Source organism: Podarcis bocagei, assembly GCF_964188305.1.
Source record: "Podarcis bocagei genome assembly, chromosome: 8".
Lineage (NCBI taxonomy): Eukaryota > Metazoa > Chordata > Lepidosauria > Squamata > Lacertidae > Podarcis > Podarcis bocagei.
Genome location: NC_138133.1, coordinates 7,956,912 through 7,972,404, shown reverse-complemented (window position 1 = coordinate 7,972,404; position 15,493 = coordinate 7,956,912). Strand labels below are relative to the sequence as shown.

Sequence of the window (15,493 nt, the reverse complement as noted above, 5' to 3'; positions counted from 1 at the left end):
CTTTGGCGATCAGCCTTCTTTATGGTCCAGCTCTCGCTTCCATACATCACTACTGGGAAAACCAGCTTTTACTAATAGCTTTTACTATACAGACCTTTGTTGGCAAGGTGATGTCTCTGCTTTTTAAGATGCTGTCTAGGTTTGTCATTGCTTTTCTCCCAAAAAGCAAGCAAGGTCAATGGCTAGCTTGGGCCAAAAGGGGGTGATGCGCCGTCGGGTGTGTTTATAAACCCTCTGAATAGCACATGTAGCTTTTTATTTTTAACAAGATGTTTAAATTCACTGCTTGTTGAGTAGCGCCTGTTTAACTGGAACGAGGATGAGGTTGGTTTCAGGCAACGTTACTCCGTGGTTGTGGCTGCCGTTGAACTTGAAGCTTAATATTTCATAGAATTGTAGAATTGGAAAGGACCAGAAGATCGTCTAGTCCATGGGTGGGCAAACTAAGGCCCGGGGGCCGGATCCAACCCAATCGCCTTCTCAATCCGGCCCATGACCGGTCCAGGAATCAGCATGTTTTTACATGTGTAGAACGTGCCTTTTATTTAAAATGCATCTCTGGATTATTTGTGGGGCCTGCCTGGTGTTTTTACATGGTAGAATGTGTGCTTTTATTTAAAATGCATCTCTGGGTTATTTGTGGGGCATAGCAATTCTTCCCCCCCTCAAAATATAGTCCGCCCCCCCACAAGGTGTGAGGGACAGTGGACCGGTTCCCTGCTGAAAAAGTTTGCTGACCCCTGATGTAGTCCAGTCCCCAGCAATGCAGGAATATGCAGCTGTCCCGTAAGGGGATCAAACCTTCAGCCTTGGCGTTACCAGCACCGCGCTCTAACCAACGGAGCTTAAAAAACTGCATCCAACCTACAAGCTTCACAGCTTTCCATTAGGTCGGGAAAGGGCAGAGGGAAGAAGGAGCTGCTTTTTATCATTCTGCGACTGAGAGCTTTAGGATGCCCGTGCATGGAACTTCAGTTTTGATTTTTGCTGATCAGTTTTGTAACTCATGATTACAAACTGGAAGGGCATCATGGCTGCCATACAGTTGGAAGCGAGTTGCTTAGATGTTTTGGAAACTGGAAAGACAGAGATGTAAATGTCTCATGGAAAAATAATAACCTGGTGATTGCTGGTGAACCTTAGCTCTGAAACCGTGTGGCTGTCAACTCAAGCTCAAGGTAGCAATCCACTTTAATACAATTGTGATTGGTTACTGAGGGGCTGGGATTGTGCCCAGACATGGATCTAGTCACTTTCTTAATGCAGAGAGAAAGCCAGCTGAAACTGATTCTAATTGCATTTACTTTGGGAAAGAGCTGGATTTTTATGACTGGTATCTGTTTAAATTTTTTTTATTTCTTAATCCTGGGAAAAGAATTGATACTTCCGAATAGATTCAAGAAGACGGGTTCCAGAAATGCCTTCTTTCATCTCCGAAAGAGAGAACCTCATGCCACAGAAATCTAGAAAATAAAGAGGGGTTTGTTGTGGTCAGCACAAATATATCTGCACTGCCGGGGTAGAGGAGGCTGCTTGTAGCGTCGGCTTTCTGGTGGTTTATGCTGTGGTGCTGAAAGGATTTTTCTTTCTTTCTTGGAAATTACCCTGTGCATTGCTTGAGTTCGCTTTTTTTGTTGTTTTGGCTTAGCGTTCTGAAATTTCTCAGAGGAAGTTAGAGGCTGATGTTTGCTCTTATCTCCCCAGAGGTAGAAGCAAATTCTGGTTTTGGGTTTCTCTTGTCTTCCTGATGAACGAAACGTTTCTTAGTAGTGGAAGGCAGTAATGCTGCGCTGTAGAAACGTTTGTACAAATGTTATAGAATAAATGCAAGGGAGATTTCCCCCTTGGGATATTAAACAGCTTGCCTTACAATAAGACAAAAAGCGTAAATATTGGGATTCCACCCAGGTGGCTCATTTTAAGTTTCAAATAACCACCCCAATCCCGGATGCGACCATTCTGCTGAAGCTAGGTAGTCTGGGTCTGGTCAGTACCTAGATATTTCAAGGAAAGCACCTTGAGCTTCATGATGGAAGGAGCGCAAGAGGGGTGTACATGGCTCTTCTCCTCCCCATTTCACCCTCACAACAACCCTGTGAGGTAAGTTAGGCTTAGGGATGGTGGCTGGCCCTAGATTGCCCAGTGAGTTTCATGGCTGAGTGGGGATTCGAACCCTGCTTTCCCAGGTCCTAGTCCAACACTTTAACCGTTATGCCAGGCTGGCTCTTGTATATCTTGGGTATTCAACTGTTAGCTCATGTAAATCACTTCACTGAAACTTGCGGTCTTCACAGATGCGTCAGTATCTTAAATGAAAGGTTTTCCCTCTGCAGTATTGGATTTCTGAGGGTGATAATGTTGACTGTTTGTGCAACTGCATAGAACAGACCAGTGAGATGTATGAAGGAAGTAACCTGATGCCCCATCCGACTCAGTGGAGTTTAATTTCGAGTAAGGCTTCCCTTTATCTGCCATGCTTCGGATTAGGCTGCAAGTATTTCTTCATCCGCTACAGCTTCCATTCACAAAACCCCTTTTAAGCCGCCAAGTATGCAATTACACCAATGTCAGCTGTGCCACATACCGTATTTTTCGCTCTGTAAGACGCACCAGACCACAAGACGTACCTAGTTTTTGGAGGAGGAAAACAAGAAAAGAAATATTCTGAATCTCAGAAGCCAGAACAGCAAGAGGGATCGCTGCACAGTGAAAGCAGCAATCCCTCTTGCTGTTCTGGCTTCTGGGATAGCTGCGCTGCCTGCATTCGCTCCATAAGAGGCACACACATTTCCCCTTACTTTTTAGGAGGGAAAAGGTGAGTCTTATAGAGCAAAAAATACTGTACATTGCATCTAGATTAACTGGCGGCCACAAACCCAGGGAGTCAACATCTGGGTCCTGGAAAGGCAGTTCAGTTGGGTAAGACAGCCTTGTGAACGTGGAATTGTCAAGTAGATAATATTTTCTCATTGACAAAAAGCATTTGATAACTTAAAGTTGGAGTCTTTTCCTTTGGGCTTTCATTTAGTGCCTCAGAACCCATGCAAACTAAACGTCTCTTGTCACTGCGTTCCTGTAGCCCATGTGGTGCCGGCCAGTCGTTTTGGACGATGGCATTTCTAACTCCAGGCTGGCTGAAGCTGATGGCAGCTTTTGTCCAAAATATCTGCAGGGCATCATGTGGGCTCCCTCTTCTGCAGCCCGTTGGTTTTTATCTGCAGCTCTGCACATCGGGATGCGGGTGGCGCTGTGGGTTAAACCACAGAGCCTAGGGCTTGCCGATCAGAAGGTCAGTGATTCGAATCCCCGCAACGGGGTGAGCTCCCGTTGCTTGGTCCCTGCTCCTGCCAACCTAGCAGTTCGAAGCACATCAAAGTGCTAGTAGATAAATAGGTACCACTCTGGCGGGAAGGTAAATGGTGTTTCCGTGCGCTGCTCTGGTTCTCCAGAAGTGGTTTAGTCATGCTGCCCACATGACCCGGAAGCTGTACGCTGGCTCTTTCAGCCAATAAAGCGAGATGAGCGCCGCAACCCCAGAGTCGGTCACGACTGGACCTAATGGTCAGGGGTCCCTTTACCTGCACATCAACATTCTCCAGCTTTGTGCCCACAGACATTTGGGTCGCAACTTCCTTCCTTGCTGATCCTTGGCCACACTCACTGGGGGGAAGGGAGCTGCAGTCTAATAAATATCCGGAGTGTTTGCTGAGCTCAGGGCAAATCACTCGCTTTTGTTCCCCCCTACTCCCTCCTCCTCTTCTGGGGGATGGTGGCAGCACCCTCACCTTCCTTCCCGGCTTGTTTGGGCTGTTGCAACAGTGAAGCCTCACAGTTTCCCATTTTTTTCTTTTGCAGGAGCACTGCCTCCAGGGTTCTCCCTTTCCTCCTCCTTCCTTACCTTGCTTTATGAAGAAAGGAGGTGGAAATCCTGTCTGGGTGGCCAGGAAGTGTCCTGGCAGTGCCTCCCCCCACATGCAAGGCTTGGGATGCTTGTCCTGATTTTTTAAGTGCCCTCGGGACAGTCCTGGGTACCAGTGTTTGGGGAAGGATGAGGTTCCGAGGTTCATATCTGATTAAATAATAATAATAAAAAACCTATTTCTGAGGTGTGACTCTCTTTCCACCGGGACAATAAAATTGCACATTTGGGTTTGACTCTGGTTCAGTTCACCGGTACTTTTTAAAAACTCTGACCTTAAGCGCTAACCTTAAAAAATGGTTTGTTTACTGGTGCATTGGAACAATTTCAGATGGGTTAATACAGGCCTGAACGAGCTACGTAAAGATGAGCCACCAGACGTGAGTCGTGGCCTGGGCCTCGTTTGCAGTGTCTTGTCTGTCTGGGCAGTTCCTGGCAGCTAGCCAAAGCAGACCGCTAGCCGAGGGCCTGGTGGCTCAGCAGGTCAAAAGTTGTGCAAACTTGGCTTAATCACAGAGGTCTTGCCATTGGAATGCAAAGTTCCTACAGTGAACAGTATTGTAACTTGGAGAAATTCTATCTGTGTTCCGTAATTTTATAGCTCTGTCTGTCATCTTTGTCCACTAGAACACAGAATGAATTTCTTTCTACATGACAGAAAAAGAGGTTGAGCTCAAATCACGTTTTTATTCGTTTTGGCTCTCCCAGCATCAAATAACAGCCAGTGTAGTCCAACAAGCAGGGAACAAACCATTTATGCTAGTCTGTAGCACAGCCACATACAGAACACCTTGTGCTGTTAGGGTCGCCCTATCTAATAAAAATAGGGAACCGAGAAAGGAAGAGAGTGGCTGGTGGGACAGACCTTTGTGCACCTTGTTCTGCAGATAAGCAAGAGTCTGAGTCTTTTAAGTTGCCTAAGCATAATTTAACTTCTGGAAGCCAAAGATGACCAACCAGCTTAGATGGCTTTACAGGAGAATTAGAATCACCTGTGGTAGATTCATGCTCCATTAATGTCAACCGTATTTGAATGAAATATCCATGTTAAATGTATAAACAACAAGAGAAAGAAAGAAAAAGAAATTACTCATGTTAAGAGGCAAATGATGATGATGATTTTATTTTATTACTCACTTTTCATCCTAAGGTCCTGGTGTGGTTTGCAACCATTTAAAATACAACATCAAAAACAGCTTAAAAATGTCATAGCAGTAATATACACTTTGGATGTTCATCCTTGGAAGAAGTTGAATATGGAACATTTAACTGCCATTGCTGATCACTTTTACCAGACCTCCAGGGGAATGTCAGCACTGGGTTTAACTGGGGCAGAGTCCACAGGTGGCTGTTGGAAATAGTGTGCTAGAATGGAAAGACCCTGGCCTGAACTGGCAAGGCAGTTCTTAGGCTTTTATTTTCACTTTGAGATGAAGCACACTGATAAAATATCTAGGTCAGGCGTCCCCAAACTCGACCCTCCAGCTGTTTTGGGACTACAGTTCCCATCATCCCTGACCACTGGTCCTGTTAGCTAGGAATGATGGGAGTTGTAGTCCCAAAAGAGCTGGAAGGCCAAGTTTGGGGATGCCTGATCTAGGTAGAGACCTGAGTCCTGTCTTTACCACATCTCTCTTGGTTCTTGGAAATTTGCATACTAATTCAAATTCATGGTCTGAACTAGCCAGACGTTTCAAATCAGCTGCACTCAGTTTCTTCATTTGGAGTAAAATTCTTTAGAAATTTCAGATTGGTCCACAGTGTTGTTAGATTTTAGATTTTAATGATCTCTGTCCTCATCTGAGAGAGGCAGTATGTCAGGAGATGTGAGAACCAATACTCCAAATCCACTGTCCTTGTCCTCCTGCAAGGATGGAAATTTGTCATGCTCTTAAACATCCAGCTCATTTTTAGGTCCAAGCTGAAGGACTAGTGGCAAGGACTAGGGGCAGAGGGGATGGGACCGACAATAAGATTCCTGTGTCCAAGTGTCATCCAATGTGTCACTTAAGAATGGAAGGAAAGAAGGGAGTTGTTTTGGCACAGAGATGCTACCCATCAGTTTCTGTCCGTATGTCAATGTTTGTGCGGTTTAATGCTTCCTTCCATGTTAAATACAACTTGCTGGAGTGTCCGTGATTCTTGTATGTGATTCTTGTATCTTTGTCCTCAGTGTCTGGTCCTCAAAAGTATACTGCACCTGAATTTATAAAGCATTTTGTTAACAGCTGCCTATCATTGTGACTTGTGCTGCATCATGTATGTTCCAGAAATCTAGAAAGCAACACAAGCTTGAAAACTCAAGGAGTGTGGCAAATGCAAGGCTACATGTGAACAGCACCTCTTGACTTGCAGCCAAGATAATCTCCCTTCTCCATTTGGCAGCACTTAGATCAGGGGTCAGCAACCTTTTTCAGCCGTGGGCTCGTCCACCGTCCCTCAGACCATGGGGGGGACGGACGGACCATACTCCCCTGTGGTGAGTGCCTGAGGGCCCTGCTCTTGCCACTTACCATCTGGCTTGGGGCGGGGCCTGGGGCCTCACAAGGACTGCTCTGCTGCCCAGGAAGACTCCCCTGTGGTGAGTGCCTGAGGGCCCCGCTCTTGCCACTTACCATCTGGCTTGGGGCGGGGCCTGGGGCCTCACAAGGACTGCTCTGCTGCCCAGGAAGACTCCCCTGTGGTGAGTGCCTGAGGGCCCCGCTCTTGCCACTTACCATCTGGCTTGGGGCGGGGCCTGGGGCCTCACAAGGACTGCTCTGCTGCCCAGGAAGACTCCCCTGTGGTGAGTGCCTGAGGGCCCCGCTCTTGCCACTTACCATCTGGCTTGGGGCGGGGCCTGGGGCCTCACAAGGACTGCTCTGCTGCCCAGGAAGACTCCCCTGTGGTGAGTGCCTGAGGGCCCCGCTCTTGCCACTTACCATCTGGCTTGGGGCGGGGCCTGGGGCCTCACAAGGACTGCTCTGCTGCCCAGGAAGACTCCCCTGTGGTGAGTGCCTGAGGGCCCTGCTCTTGCCACTTACCATCTGGCTTGGGGCGGGGCCTGGGGCCTCACAAGGACTGCTCTGCTGCCCAGGAAGACTCCCCTGTGGTGAGTGCCTGAGGGCCCCGCTCTTGCCACTTACCATCTGGCTTGGGGCGGGGCCTGGGGCCTCACAAGGACTGCTCTGCTGCCCAGGAAGACTCTCCTGCGTGAGTGCCTGAGGGCCCTGCTCCTTCTTGCCACTTACCACCTGGCCTAGGGAGGGCCTGACAGGCCTCACAAGGACTGCTCCTGCCACTTACTATCTGGCCCAGGGTGGGGCCTCACAAGGATGGTTGTTGCCATTGATGCTGCTACTGCCCAGGAGGACCCGGAGGAGTGCAGAGCTCTTTTTAACATGTTTTGTTTTGTTTTTGTTTTTTAATATTTCCCTTTCCCTTTCGATTCTATATATGGGGGTGGGATGGATGTTGGGTGGGCTGGGGAATTTGTTAGATTTTGATGAATTTGTAATTTTTGCAGTTTTGTTTGTATTGTTTTATTGTTTTCTGGGTTGTTTTTGTTTTTTGTTTTTATTGTTTTAAGGTTTTATTGTTCTAGGCTGCGAAAGAATAATATTAATTGCCATCAATGGAGGCCACTATGAGGCCTGGGATTGCTACCGTGGAGGGGCGAGGGAGGTATGGCGGTGGGGGCAGATGTTACAGGCGAAGGGGATCGAGATATGGATACGCTCGTACCCTTTCCAATCTGCGCCCCATCCCGAGGGACGAGGGTAGGGTGAGCAAGGATTACTCACCTCCGTCACTGGTGCTGTGCAATGCCAGGTCTATAGGCAATAAAACCGCCACCCTGCGAGATTTCTTTATCTCGCAGGGGGTCGACCTGGCTTGTGTGACGGAGACCTGGGTGCGCGAAGGGGCAACAGTTACCTTACGAGAGATGGCGCCCCCGGGTTTCTCTGTCCTCCACCAGTCACGGACTGTGGGCCGGGGGGGAGGGGTGGCATTATTAATCCGGGAAGATTGTACTTTCAGGGCTCTGCCATCGCCATCGATTCCCGGCATTGAATGTGTTGGCCTAGTGTGGGGCTCCGAGGTGAGCTTGGCTGTCTGGCTGGTGTACCGGCCACCTAGCGCACCAGCAGCCACCCTGTCAGGCCTATTGGAGGCGGTGGCCGGCTGGGCCTTGGAGTTCCCTAACCTACTGGTATTGGGGGACTTCAACATCCATGCTGATGCCACTCCCTCCTCACAGGCTCTGGACCTGGTGTCTTCCATGGCGACACTAGGGCTCTCCCAGTTTGTTTCGGGCCCCACACATCAAGCAGGCCACACGCTGGATTTGATCTTTGGCGTCGGTATAGATGTGATCATGTCTCCTTCGATTAAGGTGCCATGGTCTGATCACTACGCTCTGAAAGCCAGGATTGACTTTCCACCCCCACCCTGCTTAGGTGGCGAGCCAATTTGGGCTCGCCCGCAGAGGCTGATGGACCCTGAGAGATTCCGCCAAGCCTTGCGGGACCTTGCTCCCCCTGGCGACTCATTGACTGAGCTTGTTGAGGACTGGAATGCCCAGCTCCTGGCAGCCATCGATGAGATCGCACCTAAGCGCCCTCTGCGACCCCGCAGAAACCGGGCTCCCTGGTTTACCGAGGAGCTCCGGAAAATGAAGCGGGACCTCAGACGGCTAGAGCGAGTATGGCGGGGTGCCCGTGACGGAGCCTCAAGAACATCTTATAGGGCTTTTATGAAAACCTACGAGATGGCGGTGAAGGCTGCTAAGAAGTCCTACTTCTCGGCCTCCATTGCATCCGCTAGCTCTCGCCCAGCGCAATTATTTAGTATAATCAGGTCTCTAACGTCCCTTGAGGGACAGCCAAATTTAAATAACAAATTGACACACGGCTGTGAGGCATTTGCGAGCTTTTTTGCGGAGAAGGTCTTGTCGCTCCGCCATGACCTCCCTGCCAATTTGGATACAATAAAGGAACTGGAGGCCCCTCGACTGTCCTCGGGTCCAGTATTGGACCACTTCGACCAGATATCCCCAGCCGATGTGGACAGACTCCTCCGAGCTGGAAAGCCCACCACCTGTCCTCTCGACCCGTGCCCGTCTTGGCTGATTAGAGCGTGTCCAGACGAGGTGCGGGCCCTCCTGGGGGATATCATCAATTTGTCCCTTGGCACGGGGACATTCCCAGGGGAACTGAAGGAGGCAGTGGTGCGCCCGCTCTTAAAGAAAACATCATTAGATCCTTTAGATCTATCCAATTACCGCCCGGTTTCGAATCTTCCGTTCCTGGGTAAGGTGATTGAGAGAGCGGTTGCTGAACAGCTTGGTGGGTTTCTGGATGAAACATCGGCTCTGGATCCATTCCAGTCCGGCTTCCGCGCTGGTCATGGGACCGAGACGGCTCTGGTCGCCCTAACAGATGACCTTCGTAGACAGCTGGATCGAGGCGGGTCGGGGCTGCTGATTCTTCTAGATCTATCAGCAGCTTTCGACATGGTCGATCACGAACTTCTGGACCACCGCCTTGCCGACGTGGGGATCCAGGGCACAGTCCTTCAATGGCTGCGCTCGTTTCTCTCTGGTCGGGGACAGAGGGTGGCGCTTGGGGGGGAATTGTCATCGCGCCACTCCTTGGTGTGTGGAGTACCTCAGGGTGCGATACTCTCCCCGATGCTTTTCAACATCTTTATGCGCCCCCTCGCCCAGCTTGTTCGGAGTTTTGGGCTGGGTTGTCATCAGTATGCCGATGACACCCAACTCTATCTGTTGATGGATGGCCATCCTGACTCGGCCCCAGACACACTGACCAGATGTTTGGAAGCTGTGGCTGGATGGTTACGTGGGAGCCGGTTGAAGCTAAATCCTTCGAAGACAGAGGTCCTGTGGCTGGGACGGGGCGATATGGGATTGGGGGGGCAACTCCCATCTCTTGCGGGGGCGCAATTAGTGCCAGCACCGTCCGTTAAGAGTTTGGGTGTAATCTTCGACACCTCCCTTTCCATGGAGGCGCAGATTGCAGCTATAACAAAGGCGGCATTTTTCCATCTCCGCCAAGCTAAGCAGTTGGCTCCTTACCTCTCTCGCCCTGACCTAGCCACTGTGATCCACGCGACGGTCACCTCCAGACTGGATTATTGTAACTCGCTCTACGTGGGGCTGCCCTTGAGACTGACCCAGAAACTCCAGCGGGTGCAGAATGCTGCAGCGAGACTCCTTACGAGGTCTTCGCTGCGAGATCACATTCACCCGGTGCTATACCAGCTGCACTGGCTCCCGGTGGAGTACAGGATCAGGTTTAAGGTGCTGGTTTTAACCTTTAAAGCCCTATATGGCCTAGGACCCTCGTACCTACGGGACCGCCTCTCCTGGTATGCCCCACAGAGAAACCTACGGTCTTCAAATAAAAACATCTTGAAGGTCCCAGGCCTCAGAGAGGTTAGGCTGGCCTCAACTAGAGCCAGGGCTTTTTCGGCTGTGGCTCCGATCTGGTGGAACGCTCTGTCACAAGAGACCAGGGCCTTGCGGGACTTGACATCTTTCCGCAGGGCCTGCAAGACAGAGCTGTTCCACCAGGCCTTTGGCCAGGGCACAGCCTGACTCCCTCCCTCGGCAATCTTCGCAGAGCTCTGGCCCAATGGTTGCCAGTGGCTTGAATTAATTAATTTTTATAATGAATGATTTTAGAATGTTGTTTATGTTGTACTTTTGTACTGTTTTATTGTTGTTAGCCGCCCTGAGCCCGGCTTCGGCTGGGGAGGGCGGGATATAAATAAAATTTATTATTATTATTATTATTATATATATTATTATTATTTTATTTTTTTTGGGGTGGGGAAATGAACCAATTCCTGTGCCCCATAAATAACCCAGAGGTGCCTTTAAAATAAAAGCACACATTCTACTCATGTAAAAACAAGCTGATTCTTGGACCGTCCACGGGCCGGATTGAGAAGGCGACTGGGCCACATCTGGCCCCTGGGCCTTAGGTTGCCTACGCCTGACTTAGGTGCTGGCCCCGAAGCCCATTCAGAATATGTAGCCTTTTTCTGCCACCTCCACCACAGCTGCCTCAAGTTTAGCAACTTTTATCTGTTCCTTGTGTTTTCTTTCATGTTTGATGCATTCTTCTTAATTTCACCAGTTACCCAGTCTTTTGCAGGTTCTTACTATGGTTGGAATCCCCGCGACGGGGTGAGCTCCCGTTGGTCGGTCCCTGCTCCTGCCAACCTAGCAGTTCAAAAGCACGTCAAAGTGCAAGTAGATAAATAGGTACCACTCCGGCGGGAAGGTAAACAGCGTTTCTGTGCGCTGCTTTGGTTCACCAGAAGCGGCTTAGTCATGCTGGCCACATGACCCGGAAGCTGTACGCCGGCTCCCTCGGCCAATAGAGCGAGATGAGCGCCGCAACCCCAGAGTTGGCCATGACTGGACCTAATGGTCAGGGGTCCCTATACCTTTACCTTTACTATGGTTCAAGTACAGAATATACAATGTATTTGCTACCTGTTAGTCACCAAATCTTTCTGACATGCTTTTAACGACATATAACACTACATCTTTGGCTTTTGCTAATTATAATATTGATTATGATTGTTCACCTTTGGTTCAACAACTCCCCCCTTTTGCTATTTTCCCTGTTTCCCAGTCTGCGGAAAGTTTACACACGCGACCTTAAACTGGTTGATGAAGTTTGGTAGCTAGGAAGCAACTCGTAAATCTTAATAAAATTCTCATAAACATTCCTTGTCTTGCTGAAGTTGTTAGCTAGATTGTGGAGGCACATTTGCGATGGCATCACTCACACGTCCCTCTGTTGCTGTCGCCTCCTGCCTGCCTGCCCATGCTGGGCTTCCATCCAACATGGCTTCATATGGACCTAGTAGATCTGATTTTAAGAGTTTGAGCCACGACCCTCCCCACTTTTTCCAGCTTGCGGTGGCTAGTTTAAAGCCCTTCTCTCAGCCAGCTGCAAAGTGTTTTGAGTGTATTGTTGTTGTTGTTTAGTTGTTTAGTCGTGTCCAACTCTTCGTGACCCCATGGACTAGAGCACGCCAGGCACTCCTGTCTTCCACTGCCTCCCGCAGTTTGGTCAAACTCATGTTGGTAGCTTGGAGAACACTGTCCAACCATCTCGTCCTCTGTCATCCCCTTCTCCTTGTGCCCTCTATGCTTCCCAACATCAGGGTCTTTTCCAGGGAGTCTTCTCTTCTCATGAGGTGGCCAACGTATTGGAGCCTCAGCTTCAGGATCTGTCCTTCCTGTGAGCACTCAGGGCTGATTTCCTTCGGAATGGAGAGGTTTGATCTTCTTGCAGTCCATGGGACTCTCAAGAGCCTCCTCCAGCACCATAATTCAAAAGCATTAATTCTTCGGCGATCAGCCTTCTTTATGGTCCAGCTCTCACTTCCATACATCACTACTGGGAAAACCATAGCTTTAACTATACAGACCTTTGTTGGCAAGGTGATGTCTCTGCTTTTTAAGATGCTGTCTAGGTTTGTCATTGCTTTTCTCCCAAGAAGCAGGCGTCTTTTAATTTCGTGGCTGCTGTCACCATCTGCGGTGATCATGGAGCCCAAGAAAGTAAAATCTCTCACTGCCTCCATTTCTTCCCCTTCTATTTGCCAGGAGGTGATGGGACCAGTGGCCATGATCTTTGTTTTTTTGATGTTGAATGTATAGTGGCATCAAACTTTTAAAGCCTTACATATGTGGGTCCCCCTCCCCTTCCAGGATTTTTGAAGCCCAGATTTTGCCCTGAATTCACTCTGTGTTAGAGCTTAGCTCCCTTCTTCAGGGCCATCTTGTAGCTTGAGGTCTTGGTTTATGAAAATCTTAACCGCATGTGAAACCATACACCAGAGTGAAAAGTGCATGTTGTTATCTCAAACAGGAAACAGAATGGCCCTGTGAATCTCAACCAGGAAGCTGTGGTTGCTTACCTGTTTTTGTATTTTGCATGAGTAAGAGTTTTTACTGTGCTAGAGAAAGTGGAACATGGGTGAAACTCTGAGGACTGGTTCACACAGTTGTTTTTATGGACCCAAAACACTCTACATGGTTGACCTTGAGTACCCATGTTCGGTGATCCCACAGCAGTAGATGAATGCACTGCTTTCCATTGTTTTGTTTTATTTATGAGTTACCGTATTTTTTGCCCTATAGGACGCACCGGCCCATAGGATGCACCTAGTTTTTTTTTGGGGGGGGGAATCAAGGATTTTTTTTTAATTTCCCCCCAGGTTTGCGCAGCCATCCCCAAGCTAGAAGAGGGAGACGGAGTGCTCCGTCTCCCTCTTCTGCCTATAGGGACAGCCTCTCTAGCCTTGGTGGGGCAGCGGCTTGCCCCGCTGTCCCCCGAGCTTGTGGGGCTGGCGATGGGGAGAAGCAAGCTTGCTTCTCTCCCCCCCCCGCCAGCCTCCAGATCAGGTCGTGGAATAGCGGGGTGGCAGCGCTCCGCCTCCCCGCTATCCCCCGAGCTTGTGGGGCTGGCGATGGGGAGAAGCAAGCTTGCTTCTCCCCCCCCGCCAGCCTCCAGACCAGGTCGGGGAATAGCGAGGTGGCAGCGCTGTGCCTCCCCGCTGTCCCCCGAGCTTGTAGGCTGCAGGCTGCTGCCCGCAAGACTTGCGAGCCCGCGGGACCTCCCGCCGGGCTTGCAAGGCTTGCGGATAGCTTCCTGAAGCCTGGAGAGCGAGAGGGGTCTGTGCGCACCGACCCCTCTCGCTCTCCAGGCTTCAGCGAAAGCCTGCATTCGCCCCATAGGACGCACACACATTTCCCCTTCATTTTTGGAGGGGAATAAGTGCGTCCTATAGGGCGAAAAATACGGTACTTCCTATGAGACATAACAATAAATATATATAGAAAACAATCGCTTATATAAAAACAGTCAAAATAATTACATATATAAAAACATTTTAAAACACACACACACAATCACATATATATACATACAGGAGCATGGCAGTAGGTTTTTTTATGCCTGTGGCAGCAATTATTTGCACAATAAAACAAGCTGGTTCAGGTTAAGGATAAAGAACACCAGGTCGAAACTCTGTTCAGCAGTGGATCCTTTTGGGAATTACAGGGAAAGAACTACACAAACAGTAGAGAAATTTATTCATGTATGCGACTACAGTGGCAAGAAGACATGCCAGCAAAAGAAGAATGGATACCAATATTTAATGAATATGCAGAAACGGCAAAACTTACTGGAAAAATAAGAAATCAAGATAACAAACATTTTATAAAAGAATGGAAATGGTTTATTGAATATTTGCAAACAAACTGTAAACAGATAAGAACATTGGCAGGATTATTGTACCGTGGTACCTTGGTTTACAACCATAATCTGTTCCGGAGGTCCGTTTGTAAACCAAAACAGGTTGTAACCCAAGGCGTGCTTTCGCCAATGGGGCCTCCCCCCAAAATTTGTTCGTAATCCAAAAATAATGGGTTGTAATCCAAAAAAAGGTTGCAAACCGGGACACACACTTCCAGGTTTGACATGTTTGTAATTCAAAACATGCAAACCAAGGTACCACTGTAATAACCTGCAGTTTTATAAGAGTATACTGTATATTTAAAGTAGATTAAGAAATGAGCAAATTAAGTTAATTTGGATATGCAGAAAATATTAAAAATAAATTTAAGGAACCGCAGAAAGAGGGGGAAGGAAGTCAAGTTTTGAAATGTTAAAATGATTGTAAAATTCTTGAAATGTATAAAATTGAGAAACATAAGTAAAACAACAACAGCTCTTCTTCAACAGTGGGGCAGCTGCTGGGAAGTCAAGCCTTTAATCTTTTTAGTTACACCAGCTTTTGCCAGCGTAACTTTTACCGAGTTGCCAGGTCATGTGGCCAAGCAGAAGGGGGTTAGGATCAATCCTAACTTGCCGCTCTCTGGTCTCACCACACACGCCCAGAACCACGGGTGCATTCTAGAGCTGCCCAATCAGCATGCAAGGTGAGCTTCTCAGCCACCGAGAAGAAGTCTTCTGGCCAGTGTTATTTTTCCTGGAAAAAGAGATGCCGGAACTCACCATGAACGCCTCACTCGTTCTCTTATCATGGCAATGGCGCCCACCTGAGAGGTGCCGCAACTGAGTTCCGACTGCAAAAAAGCCCTATCTATAAATATTAGTGGATGGATAGATAGATACATAGAGTGGGTGGCCGTGGGTGACCTTCTGCCATGGATCCTTTAGTTGGAATTCCTGTATTGCAGGGGGTTGGACTAGATAACTCTTGGGGTCCCCCTGCAGTTATATGATAGTAGAAGGTGCTTCAGAAGGCAGGGGCGACCCATTGTGAACAATGGAACATTAAGGAAAACACTACTTGAGTCTGTTGTAAACAAAAATCTGCCCCTTTCCCGCTTATGGGGTATCCAAGAGCCCATATAGAGTCCTTACGTAGGTTCCCTATTGGTAGGAGAAAATAACATAGGTCAACCAGAGAATATTGAGAAGCAAAGCAGCTAGTAAGCTTGATCTTTATTGATCTGTTGCAACAGGGTCCTCACTCACCACACGCAGGAGAGAGGAGGAACCCAGAACAATGGTGCACAAG

The 15,493-nt window shown here is 48.7% G+C and overlaps 1 protein-coding gene and 1 long non-coding RNA gene across 2 annotated transcripts in view; one reads left to right on the top strand and one right to left on the bottom strand.

Moving 5' to 3' along the window:
• LOC308594052 overlaps window positions 1–15,493 on the bottom strand; it is a 294,546-nt gene that overhangs the window by 89,397 nt on the left and 189,656 nt on the right. The gene's annotated exons all lie outside the window — the stretch shown is intronic.
• Window positions 1–15,493, top strand: part of TNFSF11 (TNF superfamily member 11) — a gene marked incomplete at its 5' end in the record, with an annotated part of 32,120 nt that overhangs the window by 817 nt on the left and 15,810 nt on the right. The gene's annotated exons all lie outside the window — the stretch shown is intronic.